The sequence below is a fragment of the Oryzias latipes genome, chromosome 5 (assembly GCF_053564925.1).
Source record: "Oryzias latipes strain Hd-rR chromosome 5, Olatipes_Hd-rR_3.1".
In the NCBI taxonomy this organism is placed as follows: Eukaryota; Metazoa; Chordata; class Actinopteri; order Beloniformes; family Adrianichthyidae; genus Oryzias; species Oryzias latipes.
Genome location: NC_136241.1, coordinates 7,225,783 through 7,241,014, shown reverse-complemented (window position 1 = coordinate 7,241,014; position 15,232 = coordinate 7,225,783). Strand labels below are relative to the sequence as shown.

The window sequence follows — 15,232 nt, the reverse complement described above, 5'->3', positions numbered from 1 at the left end:
TAGTTCAATACAAATAACTTCAATACACAACAGTTAGTTTCTCGCTGAGGTTTATTCTTTACGATCAGTTCAACAAAAAAATTTGCCAAAAGCCAAAATTTCCATTTAAACAAACATTTGTTGTTTCTCGGTAGACCTCAATGCAAAGATAGCAGCTCACGCAGGATTCTTATCCTGACCACCATTAATTCATTAATTCAGAAAATATTTGGATGAGATATGACTGTCACTGAGATTATGCAAACCTTGTTAGACAAAACCATGGTAACAGCACAAAATTAAGCATTACAACTGCAAGTCAATTTGCTTGCTTACGGTCCACCTCTGATTTTATAAGGAAATATGTATATTTGACCTTTTTTTTAAAGTGGGAGATTGGTGTCACGGGGGCCCCATCATGGAGCCAGGCCAGAAGCTGGGGTTTGCAGGTGAGGACCTGGTGGCCAGGGTTCTCCACACAGGCCTCCATCGGGCCCAGCCCTCCTAACATTGAGTAGAAATACTTCCCTTTAGGCTCACCACCTGTAGGAGAGCTTGCTAGGCGCTGGTGAGATGTGGTTTAGGTGCTAGTCAAAGGTGAGTGCCTAGACGGCCCTACCCTCTGTCATTAAATTTGTCTTTTGGGACATGGAATGTCAATCCCTGGGCCTGAGCCTGTGTGGGAGGTTGAGAGGCATTGGGCTCACCTTAACAGCTACCGGAGCTTAGAAACTTTACCCCTTGAGAGGGGTTGGTCTCTCTACCATTCCGGAGTTGATCACAGTGTGAGTAAACATACACATGAGCCCCCAGCTCAGCCGCCATGACTTGGAGTCCACTCTGGTAGACGAGAGGGTTGTATTCCTTCACCTTTATGAGGGGATAAGTCTGGGGTTTTGGCCTATGGTCCAAACAGCAGTTTGGAGTACCTGTACTATGGCTTTCTTTGGGTTTCTTGGATGAGTACCATTAAACGTGTCCCAATAAGGACTTCATTGTCTTTCTGGGAATTTCAATTCCCACATCGGTAATCACAGTGGCACCTGAACAGACTTTTTGCAAGCAATGGCCTCCCTGACCTAAACTCTAATGGAGTTTTGTTCTTAGACTTCGGCGCTTGTCACTGATTGTCCATAACGGACATCATTTTCTAGCACAAGGGTGTCAATCATTGCACTTAGCACCTGGAGATCTTACATTCCAATTCAAAACTTTATTTATAGAGAACTTTACCTCTTACAGAATACCTAAAAATGTCTTTACATAAAGTAAGTTAAAAAAAACAACTATAAATAATACTAAAAAAGTAATCATAATAAAAACACCTAACATCGAACACATTATACCAAAACAAGCAAAGCTAAGCAAAAAATATGAGTTCACATGAGTTCACAATGTACTCTACCGTAAGCGGTCCCCAAAGGTGTTTCAGAGAATTTGACAGTACATCAAACCATCCTCACAAGTGTAGACACAACCAGCCCAGGACCTCCACATCCAGCATGCTAGCCTCCAAGATCGTCTCAGATCGGCCACTCAGACAGCTGCTGAAAAATCAGTTTGCAGAACCAAAGAATTTCCGCACAAGGTGTCAGAAACTGTCTCAGTAAAGCTCATCTGCATGCTTTTCACCGGAGTCTTAACCTAACTCCAGTTCGATGTTGTAACAGACTAGAATGGGCAGATGCTCACATTTGATGGCATTCAGCATGTTGGAGAGGTGCTGTCCTCATGGATGAATTCAGGTTTACATTGTTCTGGGCAGATGGCAAACAGTGTGTGTGTGTCATTTTGCAGGTGAGGGTTTTTCCAATGTCGTTGTGGATTGAGTGGTCCATGGTGCATTTTGTTGATGGCATTTTGAATCCACAGAGATTCAATGACGAGATCCTGCGTCCGGTTGTTGTGCTGTATATCCATGCCGAACATGTTGCAGTATGATAATTGTGGCCCCATGTTCCAAGGATCTGTACACAAGTCTTGGAAGTTAAACACATCCCAGTTCTTGAAACTTCCTGTTGACCAGCCTGAGCTGGCCCTACTGTCTGCATTAACCCTTGTGCTATCTTAGATGACCCCACCCTAAAGGCCCGTACACACCGGGACGAATTTCGCCCGTGATTTTCGCCGACGCCTCGTAACTAAACAAAGGGCACCAATGTGAGTGTGCACACTGACGCGAAAAAACGGCACGTGTCAAAGCGTCACTTTTTAAAAAACGCCTCGGGTTTGTTTTGTTTTTTTGACGCGTCGCGTCGAAATCTATTCGACCAATGAGAAAAATGCAAAAATGCTTTTGCACACGTGTCTGGAGCTTCTGAAGTTACAGTAAAACACAACTTGGGGGCGCTCAAACACAAAACTGCCTTGCTGAGCACACATACCAGCGAAGAAGATAGACGCCGAGTTGCATCTACACAGCCGCGAATAAATAATGACGGACATTCTAAAATATCCCCGAACCAAGCACCAGTTGGAGCAACTGGTGCTTGAAATATTCATGTTTTCTTTGTTTGATTCTGACAAGCGCGTAAATACTTGCTCTCTTCTTCTGAGTGAAAAGCGACTTTAAAAAGTGTAAAGTTGCGCAGCGCCACCTTGTGTACAGGAGTATTTCTGTTTTACATTAAGCGCCATCTAATGTCAGGGAATGAAATTGCATGTTCGCTCGGCTCATCGTCAGCGAAAATTGCCTGGGTGTGAACACAAAAGACGTGGCGAAAAACGCTGGCGAATAACGCCTGGCGAATATTCGTCCTGGTGTGTACGGGCCTTTACATTGACGTGTTCTCCCTACCATGACAAAGCTGGATAAAGGTGGAAAAATTTCATGTAATCCATGGACACCAGTGAAGAACACAAATCATTGAAGAAAAAAGGTTCAAACAAACTGTCTAGTGGGTCTAGATGACCCAACTCCCAATGTTAAAGTGCCTAGGATAGCACAAGGGTTAATTGTGCATTCTTATTAAAACAGAACAAAGTAGCAACCTCTGCTGGTGAGCAGTTATCCTATCCAGCACATCCAAAACAGGAATAATTTCAGGACCGAGCAAGAACACACAAATAATTTATTGCACACAGATTGATCTTTTCAAAGGTTTTTTTACATCTTCATATCTTACAATCAATAAAAAAACACTTTGTTAAAGGGAGTATCACTCAGGGTCAATAGAAAATGAGTGGCACAGAAATGTTGGACTACCATGTGGTACAGTACCATGTAGCACTCGGCACTCAGTTGGGCTGCTGTTGCACAAGGCACTGCCAAAATGCTGTGAGATTTGGAGGTGAACGATGTGGCTCTGCTGACTAAAGCAGCCTTCATATCTTTAAGGTTAGGGGGGGTCTGGTGTACATCTCTTTCAAAAAACTGCATTGTTTTCTCTGTGATCAGGTTAGTTTTAGCTGCTATTACATCTGTTGAGATGCTGGAGGAGCAAAGTTTACATTATTATGAGTGTTTACCCTAACGAAACAAAACAAAAAGAAGCTGGTCTAAATATTTACAAGACGAAGATTGTACTGTCTCGTGTAAAGATGTTCTATGCAAACCTAAACAAGAAAATTTAGGTGCGTTCTGTCTGTTGTTGCCATGTCTTATGAAAATAAAGCCATGTTACCCCAGTCCTGCATTCAGGCCTCACACAGAGACGGTCGAACTCTTCAGTTCCCTTTGTTTACTTTTTATGTTCAGACATCCTACAGTCCCCCAAATTCCTCTCTATATTTAAAACCTGCTGGTTTTTCTCAGATGCTCAATCACATAGAAAATGGGCTCTTTAACCCTTGTGCTATCCTAAGCACTTTAACATTAGGAGTTGGGTCATCTAGACCAGTGTTTTCAGCCTTTTTTGAGCCAAGGCACACTTACACCTTGACAAAAATCCCGCGGCACGCCAGCATCCAAAAATTGAAAAAAAGAGAAACTCATAGTCTGTATTGATGTACAGTCCCTCCACAGTCTCTCATGCATTTTTGTAAAAATTGTGTCAGAAAAAGCTGGAAGTTGCAGCTGTTTTTTTTCTAAAAGACGTAATAAACGTTAAAGTAGTTTTCAGTAATAATATTCTACTTAATTATTTGAAATTTTCCCCTGGGAGTTGTTTTTCCCTTCAGTTTATTAACATGCAATTTTATGTAACCTCACAAAAAAACAAATATTTTCTTTCTAAATAATGATTTCTTTGTTAAATGTTAGTGCAAAGGCAACTGTAATATTTGAACAATTATATGATTGCAATATGTTTGATAAATTTTACACTAAAAGACTAACATTATATTTATATTTTCTGTAGTTACACAAAAAGTGAACATGTTGAAGTTTTATTAGCTTTTCTCTTGTCTTAATCAAAGAAAAAGTCTTTGAAAACTTCAATTGAATGTTTTATTTCCTTTTAGATGATTAAATTGTTTCAATTTAGCTTAACCCTTGTGCTATCTAAGATGACCCCACCCTTACATTGATGTGTTCTCCCTACCATGACAAAGGTGGATAAAGGTGGAAAGATTTCATGTAATCCATGGACACCAGTGAAATCCTCTTCACCTTTATCCACCTTTGTCATGGTATAGGGAGAACACATCAATGTAAGGGTGGGGTCATAGGATAGCACAAGGGTTAAGAGTAAACTATTTTAGCAATTGTGATGTAAGTAAATGTTAGAAAACATTCAGAAATGGGTCTCTGCATCATCCTCTTTGTTGTGATCTATCAGTTATTTCATCACTGAATGGTAAAATAGCAGCAGCGTCAGTCACAAGCATCCATTACTGTTATTAGAGTCCTGCATCAGCAGCATTAGTGTGAGCTCCTGAATCTGCTCATGCCTTTGCTCACTGCTCTGCGATTTTGGCAAAATGCTCTCAGTATAACTTTCACTGGCATCTGGCAGATAATTTAAAAAACTAAAATCCCCACATATTTTGCAGACAAACAATTGTGGAGCAGTTGGTGAGCTTGATGGAGCACTAAGAAGCTTGAATCCATCGACTGTATAAGAGAAATGGACAGAGTGACCCCTCCCCCCTGGCATTCCAAACAGAAAGTACCTTTTAGTACCAAGAAACCAGAACATCACAGACTTATTTAGAGAAACAAACATCTGTCATTCAGTCATTCTATTGTTCAGAATAACCATTCTGGATCTGATACCTTTTTTAAAGAATCCACACTTAAAAACTTTCAGTATTTCAGGATAGTCTTTCCAGAGGGTTTTACGAGCGGCAAATTTATTTTACCTTTAAAAAACTTTCCTGCTGCATTTCCCCTCATGCTCTGACAAAAGTATGGGATTGGTATTTGACTTAAACTGTGCTAACCTGCAACTAGCACACTCTTTTGGAGAATTTGTGAGCAAAAATCACACCAAATCCTGGAGGAGAGAACTCTGATTTATCTTTTTACATTTTTCAAACAGTGATGTGATGGAAATATGCATGACACTGACCTGATAATACAGTCATCTTGTTTATGAGCAACATTTTACCTGACGGTCTTAGCAGCCCCCGCTTTATAGGATCTCAAGGGTCTGCAGCCTTCTGGATGATGCGCCTTTAACCCCCCAAGCAAAACTCTTTACTAATATTTTCCAATGCAGTCTTTGCTGCTGCAGAGCAAGTTATCAGACGCCGTTACCACAGGATTAGGCTTTCCCAGTTGTGCTCTGAGTTAAAGCTCACAACATACATATCAATGTGTTCGTAACAACGTTCTTGATATTAAGCAAAAAAAATGATCAAGACAGTTTCTCAAACTGTTTTTATTTTATGTTAAATTTTGAACAAAAACAATTACATTTTCGAATATGTTTTGAGTCCAGAACCACATCACTGTAACTCCTAAACCACTTCTGTCTAAACACCAAAACGGTCGATCTTAACAAAAAAAGCCTTTCCATGCTGTGAATGTGCCAATATTTCTTAACATTATTAAATATGTGTTTGAAGCAGAGAAGACCTTACAAAGGGGCGTCTGAGCCCCCTGCTGGCAAGCGTGAACTGAGACTTATGCTGGCTTAAAAGCCTGATACAAGACTGAAAGGCTTTTTGCAGAAACACTGAACAGAATGCAACTTTGCTTGAGTGTAAACTTTTTAGAAGTTCTTTTCTTTTCTTACTTTGTCTTAGTCTAGCTGCAGCTGACCTCTAAATAAGCCGTGTGCGAGGTGGAGAAAAGAACGAGTGCAGTCACCCGACCACTTACTCAGTCATTTTATTACACTCATGTGGGGGCAGTTTTTGGGGAAGCTGTCTAAAAAAAGATTCCCACACTTTACTCTGTCTGACCACTTCCATCAGCTCCTCTGGCGGAATCCCGAAGCATTGCAAAGCCAGCTGAGAGACTTAGTGTCTCCAGCACATCTTGGGTCTTCGGAATTCTTCCCCTGGGTTTCTTCCAGGTGGGACACGCCTGGAACACAAACACAGGCAGGGTTCAGCAGGCATCTACACCAGAAGGTCATGTGGAAGGTTTCTGCCAATACATCGGATTAAGAAAGCAGCTCCTAAATTACCAATACAAAGCAGCAAGCACATACAGTATTTGAAGCTGCTGATGTCTCTGGAGGATCCTCCAGAGGTTTCAGTTCTACGTAAACTTTGTCCCCCCCAAATAACACTCACAAGCAGAAGTGGTTGCAGTGGGACCAGACATACATGAAGACTAATTATTTTTGTTCACTGATGAGTGCCGTGCAACCCTGGATTGTCCAGATGGATGGAGTAATGGGTTGTTGGTGGATGGCCATCATGTCCCAACAAAGCTGCAACATCAGCAAGGAGATGCCGGAGTCATGGTTTGGGCCGGAGTCATGGGGGAGAGAGCTGGTCAGCCCTTGACTGGGCACTTTCTCCGTTGTACAAAAAGAAGTACCTTGCTTTCTATAACAAAATCCTCTTCATGCACGACAATTCACCATATCCTGCTGCAAGCAATACCTCTGCACCATTGCCTGTATGGGCAGAAAAGAAGAGAAACTGATGGTGTGGCCCCCATCCTCCCCTGACCTCAACCCTATTAAGAACCTTTGGAGTATCCTCAGGCAAAAATCTCTAAAGGTTGGGGGGCAGTTCACATTTAAACAGCAGCTCTGGGAGGCTATTCTGACATTCTGCAAAGAAATTCAAGCAGAAACTCTCCAAAAACTCACAAGTTCAATGGATGCGAGAATTGTGAAGCTGCTACAAAATACGGGGTCCTACAGTACAGACCAAAAGTTTGGACACACCTTCTCATTCAAAGAGTTTTCTTGATTTTCTGGCTATGAAAATTGTAGAGTCACACCAAAGGCATAAAAACTACACACACATGGTTAACACTTAATATGAAAATTCCTTAACAAGCTTTGTTAACGCTTTAACAAGTATTATAATATAATTTTTAGGGTCTTAGTAAGATATTTATTAGTACAATAAGTCTAATAAGGTTTATTAAATTACTTAGTTAACACATTTATAAGCATTATTAATAGGATGTTTTTAAGATGCTAATGATACGTTTATACATTATAGATGCCTAACAAATGTGTCAGTGTTAATAAGCTTAATAATATTTATTATCAACCTTTGTTAACAAATCAAGAAGTATTATTATTGTTTGGGGTTCTAGTAAGACATTTATTAGCATCATAGATATATCACACAAACCTAAGTATTAATAAGCTTATAAGTTTGATTAACTAACTTAACAAATTAATAGGCTTTATTAATGTGTAAGATGCTAGTAAGATATTTATTAGCATTATAGATGTCTTGCAAATACCTGAAAGTGTTAATAAGATTCATTAACATCTAAAGTCAGACCATTGTCTTCAAAGTCCATATTACTAAACTGCTTATAAGCTTTACAAATGTATTAATAAACTTTGTTAACAGTTTATTAATTGTTTTGCAGCACCTCATCTAAAGTGAGGAAGGTTTGTACCACAAACAACCACAAAGCATAAAGCTTGTAGAAAGAAATTTATAACATTAAAACAGACTAAACATACTGTAGTATAGTTAAGTTCCTGAATTATCGCAAGATAGACAGATAGAGAGGGCGGGAAAGGACAGAAGGACAGGAGACGAGGAAGCTGGAAGATTGAATGAAAGGTGTGTCAAATAAAACAAGATAAAACTAAACTAAAGGACTGTTTATTTGGACAACACAACATTCTTGGCGACGAGGATTATTTTTCTAAGGACCCCATGACGAAGAAGGACGACTAAGATTTAAGTCCCAGCCAAGAAAGAAAGAAAAGAAAATTCAGCAATGTCGTCTGACGAGCAGCGCCAAGGATCTGCACGAGCTGCACCAGGACCAAGCTATGCTCAGCTAGCCCCGCCGGTTCAGCTGAACCTTAGCGCATCAGATTTATTCACGGAATATAATAGATTTTTCAAAGTTGCCAGTGGTATGATTAATGCACAAGATTCGGTAAGAAGAGCCACACTGTTGCATTGCAGAGGAGCGCCAACTCAGAGGATTTTCGCCAATCCTCCTGGAGACAAAGGCACGCATGCTCAGACTGTTGCTGCGCTAGACGCTTATTTTACTCCGGAGAAATATAGTTCTGGAGCGACACAAGTTTCGGCTCCGAGCTCAGTACCCGGATGAAACGGTTGATGCGTTTGTAAATGCATTAAGAGAGCTGGCAAAGTCATGTGACTTTGGCGCACTAGAGAATGACATGCTACGGGATCAGATAGTGGAGAAATGTGCGATGAAACGGCTATGCGACAAGTTATTACAGGCAGATGGACTGAGTTTAGACAAAGCATTGTCAGTTGCATGAGCTTTTGAAGCAGCGCAAGCAGAATCTAAACTTTTCACTGAGAATTCTGGTCACAGAACAAGGGACAATCAAGTGAATTTCACTAAGAAAAGTGCACGCGCAAATGGCGGATGTGCAGCCAGAGCGGCGCGTGACACAAAAGGCAGCCAAGAGCGAGCCGACAGCAACACCCAGTGTCACAGATGTGGAATCAACACTCACACAGCAGATGAATGCGGTGCAAAGACAGCGATGTGTCTTTTCTGTTGGAAAACAGGAATGTTTATTTGGACAACACAACACATACAAAACTCTTTCTGTAAAAGAAATATAATAATTTATTTTAGACAAACAAAACCAACAAAAAAAAACATAGGAACCAGTGTTGAATGACGTTAGCATCACAGCTAATAAGGATAAAGTATTAGCATCTATCCTGAGTGAAACATTTATTGCAAATCCCATCACCAGGAGACAGTTCTCTGCATTCAATGCCATCTGCATTCAACCACTGTTGCCTTGCTTCCAAATCCACTGGAAAGTTGCACGAGCCAGTAATTTTGACGACCGAAGGCAGTAAACATACAGGAGCCATGCTAAAGCTAACACGCTAACGACCGACCAGTACGGAATCAAATATGGGCAGGTCAACTAATTTACCATTGGCTAATGAATCTGTCAATCATCTCATCAGCAAAACAGGCGTGCTCGCTTTCAGCCAATTGAATGACCTCTTAGACTTTCTCTAAGCTTTCACACAGGTCACATAAAAGCCCCGCCTATCTTTGAGTCTGACTACAGGCAGGAGGTGGAACATATGGAGAGATGGTACAGAGACAACAACCTCTGCATCAATGTGAAGAAGACCAAGGAGATGATCGTGGATTTCAGGAAGGACCATTCACATCGGAGGCCCCCCCTCTCCCCCCATTCACATCGGAGGGGCCGTGGTGGAAGTGGTTTCCAGCTTCAGGTATCTGGGCGTGCACATCTCCAACGACCTTACCTGGAGCACCAACACTTCCTGCCTTTACTTCCTGAGGAGGCTCAGGCGCGCTGGGATAGGGATCACAGTCCTGACCTCCTTCTACAGAAGTGTGGTGGAGAGCGTTCTGACCTCCTGCATCACAGTGTGGCACGGCAGCTGCTCTGTGGCATGGAGGAAAGCTCTGCTACAAGTGGTTAAAGCTGCACAGAGCTGCAGCCTGCCGACCACCACTGACATCTCTGAGACCAGATGCAGGAAACGAGCCTCCCGCATCCTGAAAGACCCCACTCACACCCTCTGTTCTTCCTGCTCCCCTCAGGAAACTGAGGAGCATGAAGAGCTGGACCACCAGACTGAGGAACAGTTTCTTTCCTGAAGCAGTCAGATGCTGAACTCGAGTTCATCACTGCAACCACCACCCCCACCCCCCATGTGCAACTAGTTAATTCTCAGGTGCAATATCACAGGGCTGTGCAATACAATAATATACTCTCCAATGTGCAATTTTGTAACATATTCTCTGTGCAATACTCAAGAGGAACCACACCATATATTGATATTATTTATTCGTGTCTCCCTGTAAAAGGCTGGCCCGGGACCAGAGAACCTAATTTCATTTTACCATGTGATAAAATGACAATAAAGATTCCTGACTCCTGATTCCAGACAATGGTCTGACTTTAGATGTTAATGAATCTTATTAACACTTTCAGGTATTTGCAAGACATCTATAATGCTAATAAATATCTTACTAGCATCTTACACATTAATAAAGCCTATTAATTTGTTAAGTTAGTTAATAAAACTTATTAAGCTTATTAACACTTATGTCATGGTTTGTCAAAAGTTCAGAGTGACCCAGATGCTGTAACCCAGAAGGAGACTAGGACAATAAGGTGAGTTAAGAAGTCTTTATATAGAAAGGTGAGTCTTAGGCTTCTTTCCAACAGGGGCGCAGCAGCTGGCTGGAGGAGAGCAGCAGCAGGATTCCAGACGAGGGACAGCGTGGAACCAGGGGACAGCGACCAGGTGAGATCCAGAGTAGATTATTCCTGAGTCAGAGACGATAGGGGCAATTAGTAACATGAAGCTTGGTAAACAGGACAAGAACTTGAGCAAGTCAGACTAAGCACCGTGGGAGGAAAACGAACTGGCGTCGAGTGGAGGTCCAGGAACTCCTTAAGAGGCCATGGTGGTGATGAGGGTAAGTGGAGACAGCTGGTCGCGTCCGGAGCAGAGCAGGCAGGGGAGGGGGAGAGCAGCTGGCAGAGGCACCATGTCAACTTAGGTTTGTGTGAGACATCTATAATGCTGATAAATGTCTTACTAAAACCCCAAACAATAATAATACTTCTTAATTTGTTAACAAAGGTTGTTAATAAATCTTATTAAGCTTATTAACACTGACACATTTGTTAGGCATCTATAATGCCAGTAAATGTATCATTAGCATCTTGAAAACATACTAATAATAATGCTACACTCAAAAAACGTTCACTTTGAATGAACATAAAAAAATTATGGAAAGGATTTCCACATGATTAGATTGCGTTACTTTAACAAAAATGAATCATGTTGGTCCTACTTAATGTATTTAGGTTGGCTCAACTTAATATATTTAGGTTGGGTCAACTTAATGTATTTAGGTTCAAACTAATAAATTTAAGTTGATTCAATTTAAATAGAGCAGTTGCACCCAACTTTAAATTGATATTGTTGCTCACTCTAAAAAGAAAAAAGTTGATCCAATTTAATTGAATCACTTCAATTGGTCACACATGAGAAAATTAAGTTTATTTAACTTAAATTTCTATTTTTTTCTTTAATTTTATTTACACATCTGTAATTGGTACATTGTTCCAATGTTACAACCAATGGGTCTTTTAATTTTCACATCAATGACATGAATTACCCAGCAAAGTCCCACATCACAAGCCAGGAGCTCAATTACCACGAACTCTGTGTTAAGTATTGGAACATTAACAGTTTACCGCACAAGGGGGTTGGTCATCATCCTCTACCAAACTTTAACTCATGGTGCAAAAAAAAAATAAACATAACAGTTGAAATCACTAGTTAAAACAGAGTAAAACAGCTAGACAATAAAACCCAGGGACAAAAACTCACACTTAAACCCCAATCTGCCCAGATAGACAAAGAAAATGGTATCCCACAATTCCTTGCGATTACTAATGCATCCAATTTAATGGTATCACGTTGGATCAACATGATTGAAATTAGTAACTTTTAAATGGATTATTTTTATGTACAATCGACATGATTCATTCACGTAAGATTTACAAACATAAAATTTTCTGGTTGAAATGACAAGTTACTTTTTCGTTAACTTAATTGGCTGGTAATTTCCTTTTTTTGAGTGTAGTAAATGTGTTAATTAAGTAATTTAATAAACCTTATTAAACTTATTGTACAAATATATATATATAATACTAAGACCCTAGAAATTATATTATAATGCTTGTGAATGCATTAACAAAGCGTGTTAAGGAATCTTAATATAAAGTGTTACCAAACCATCAAGCGCTACAAAGAAACTGGCTCACATGCGGGCCGCCCCAGGTAAGGAAGACCAAGAGTCACCTCTGCTGCTGAGGAGTTCATCCGAATCACCAGCCTCAGAAATGGCAGTTTAACAGCAGCTCAGATTAGATAGACAGAGTTCTAGCAGCAGACACATCTCTACAATATCTGTTAAAAGGAGACCTTCATGGTAGAATATCTGCTAGGAAACCACTGCTAAAGAAAGGCAACAAGCAGAAGAGACTTGTTTGGGCTAAAGAACACAAGGAATGGACATTAGACCAGTGGAAATCTGTGCTTTAGTCTGATGAGTCCAAATTGGAGATTTTTGCTTCCAACCACCGTGTCTTTGTGCGACGCAGAAAAGGTTGAACGGATGGCCTCTACATGCCTGGTTCCCACCGTGAAGCATACGCCAGACGACCTGGCCTTCACAGTTACCGGACCTGAACCCAATGGAGATGGTTTGGGGTGAGCTGGACCGCAGAGTGAAGCCAAAAGGGCCAACAAGTGCTAAGCATTCTGGGAATTCCTTCAAGACTGTTGGAAGACCATTCAGGTGACTACCTCTGGAAGTTCATCAAGAGAATGCCAAGAGTGTGCAAAGGAGTAATCAAAGCAAAAGGTGGCCACTATGAAGAACCTACAATATGACATATTGACATATATGACATAAGTTGTTTCACACTTTCCAACCACCGTGTCTTTGTGCGACGCAGAAAAGGCGAATGGACTCTACATGCCTGGTTCCCACCGTGAAGCATGGAGGCGGAGGTGTGATGGTGTGGGGGGGCTTTGCTGGTGACGCTGTTGGGGATTTATTCAAAATTGAAGGCATACTGAACTAGCATGGCTACCACAGCATCTTGCAGCGGCATGCTATTCCATCCGGTTTGCGTTTAGCTGGACCATCATTTATTTTTCAAAAGAACAATGACCCCAAATACACCTCCAGCCTGTGTAAGGGCTATTTGACCAAGAAGGAGACTGATGGGGTGCTGCGCCAGATGACCTGGCCTCCACAGTCACTGGACCTGAACCCACTCGAGATGGTTTGGTGTGAGCTGGACCGCAGAGTGAAGGCAAAAGGGCCAACATGCTATGCATCTCTGGGAATCATGAAAATAAAGAAAACTTTTTGAATGAGAAGGTGTGTCCAAACTTTTGGTCTGTACGGTATGTTCAAATGAAACTTAACCTATAAAGATGTTTTAGTTTGGAATAGCTTTGGATTTTCAGTAAAAATGACCGCCTAATGCAGCAAATTCAACAAATGACCATTTGAGTTCTTTAGAAACAATCAAATGTTGTGGAACTCTGTTGTGCGTAATAATGTGGAACGGTGACTTTGAAGGTTTTTAGTAGTGAAAAAAATATTGTTATCTTTAGGAGGTTTGTTCAGTGGCAATTAACACAAACTCTAATGGTTGTTAACTTGACAATGATGCGGACTGTTATTGGCATTGAGGATTTAGAAAAATCGTTGAAAAATATCATTTGTATTTATCATTTGCAAATATCTTTTTTTTCTGGTTCCGGGTTACAGCACGGACGCGTGTGGCTCACTGCAGCTATACAACTATCTTCAAGTGACTTAAAAGTTGTTTTTTTCAACAAAAAAAAGAGAGCTGACCATGGCCCCTAAGAAAAACCAAGCAATAGGTGACTATGAAGACCTAAAAAGATTCTTGATGATATCCAAGCTGTGTTGTATCCTTTCATGGAGCAAGTGACCACTAAGCTAACTACTCTCATGGAGCTAGTGGAAGAGTTCCTAAAACTCCGAGCTCAAAACAAGCAACGTGATAACCGGGTCCACATTCTGGAGAAAAGACTGGACGATGTGGAACAACAAGCAAGGATGTATAATGTCATTCTCACTGGAGTACCGATCAAACCTCGGGCAAAGTTAGCATTGCTAATGCTAACAGCGCTAGCATTGCTAGCAGTTCTTCTGAAACGGGGAGCGATGGAGTTTCTCTGGAACACCAAGTGGAATCATTTCTCACGTCTAAAGGGATTTTCCTGGATCAAAATACCATCGAGACCTGCCACCCGCTCTCCAGGAGCAAGGAGACGGATGAACTAGCGATCTTCATCAGGTTTGTGAATCAAAAACACAAGCTAGCTCTAATGAATCAAAGGAAGAATCTGAAGGAATCTGCTGCTTATCTGAACGACCATCTGACCAGAGGGAATGCTGATATCGCCTAACATGCCAGGCTTCTCAGGAAGCGTAAACAGATTGAGAACACTTGGGTTAAAGTCTGCAGGATTTACGTCAAACCGGAGAAGTGTTTGATCACGGATGTCTGAACCAACATGCAGTAATAAATCAAAGGGTCAAATATAATTTCAAGAAATATGGTGCCTGGATTCATCGCTTTCTCTAACAAATTAGTGAAGAGAACTGTAAACTCTGTCAAACCAAAAGGATGGCTGTTAATCAGCAGAAGAAGGAATCCCAACCTTGGTCATTCGACAGACTATGGACCCTTTTTTATTTTATTTCTCAGCATTACCTTAATATAAATTTTAAAAAAAGCTTAATCATTTATTGGTGATGATTAAATTGATTGTTTTCTAATGATATTACTTCACTTGCTCCAAAAATGGATTCATGATTTTTCCTAATGAAACATAATTTGCACATATATTTAACATTTGATACTTGATCAATTATTGCTATGAAGATTTTTGAAACAGTGTTATGTTTATTTTACTGATATAGTATTATTTTTTTAATCATATGCATGATTTTTATAATTAACATAATCTGTATATATTTGAGATAACTGAGCTGCATTTACCATGTTGATTCCTAAAATAGTTATTTTTACATTATATATTTTAAGTAATTCATCATGTGGTTTATTGATACCTAAGGATTCTTAATTCTGTCTGATAAAGTTATGAACCGGATAATGATAAATCCTGTAATAAAATGGTTACGGTAAAACAGGGGTGG

General features: G+C 40.6%; 2 long non-coding RNA genes across 2 annotated transcripts in view; one reads left to right on the top strand and one right to left on the bottom strand.

The window, feature by feature from the left end:
* The window catches only part of LOC144992122 (uncharacterized), an 88,434-nt gene that overhangs the window by 26,749 nt on the left and 46,453 nt on the right, over positions 1 to 15,232 (top strand). The gene's annotated exons all lie outside the window — the stretch shown is intronic.
* On the bottom strand, positions 10,621 to 10,986 carry LOC105354052 (uncharacterized). Its single transcript, XR_002290130.2, has 2 exons — positions 10,857 to 10,986; positions 10,621 to 10,775 (listed from the first exon to the last, which is right to left on the bottom strand). It is a non-coding gene; the product is annotated as an uncharacterized LOC105354052 (long non-coding RNA).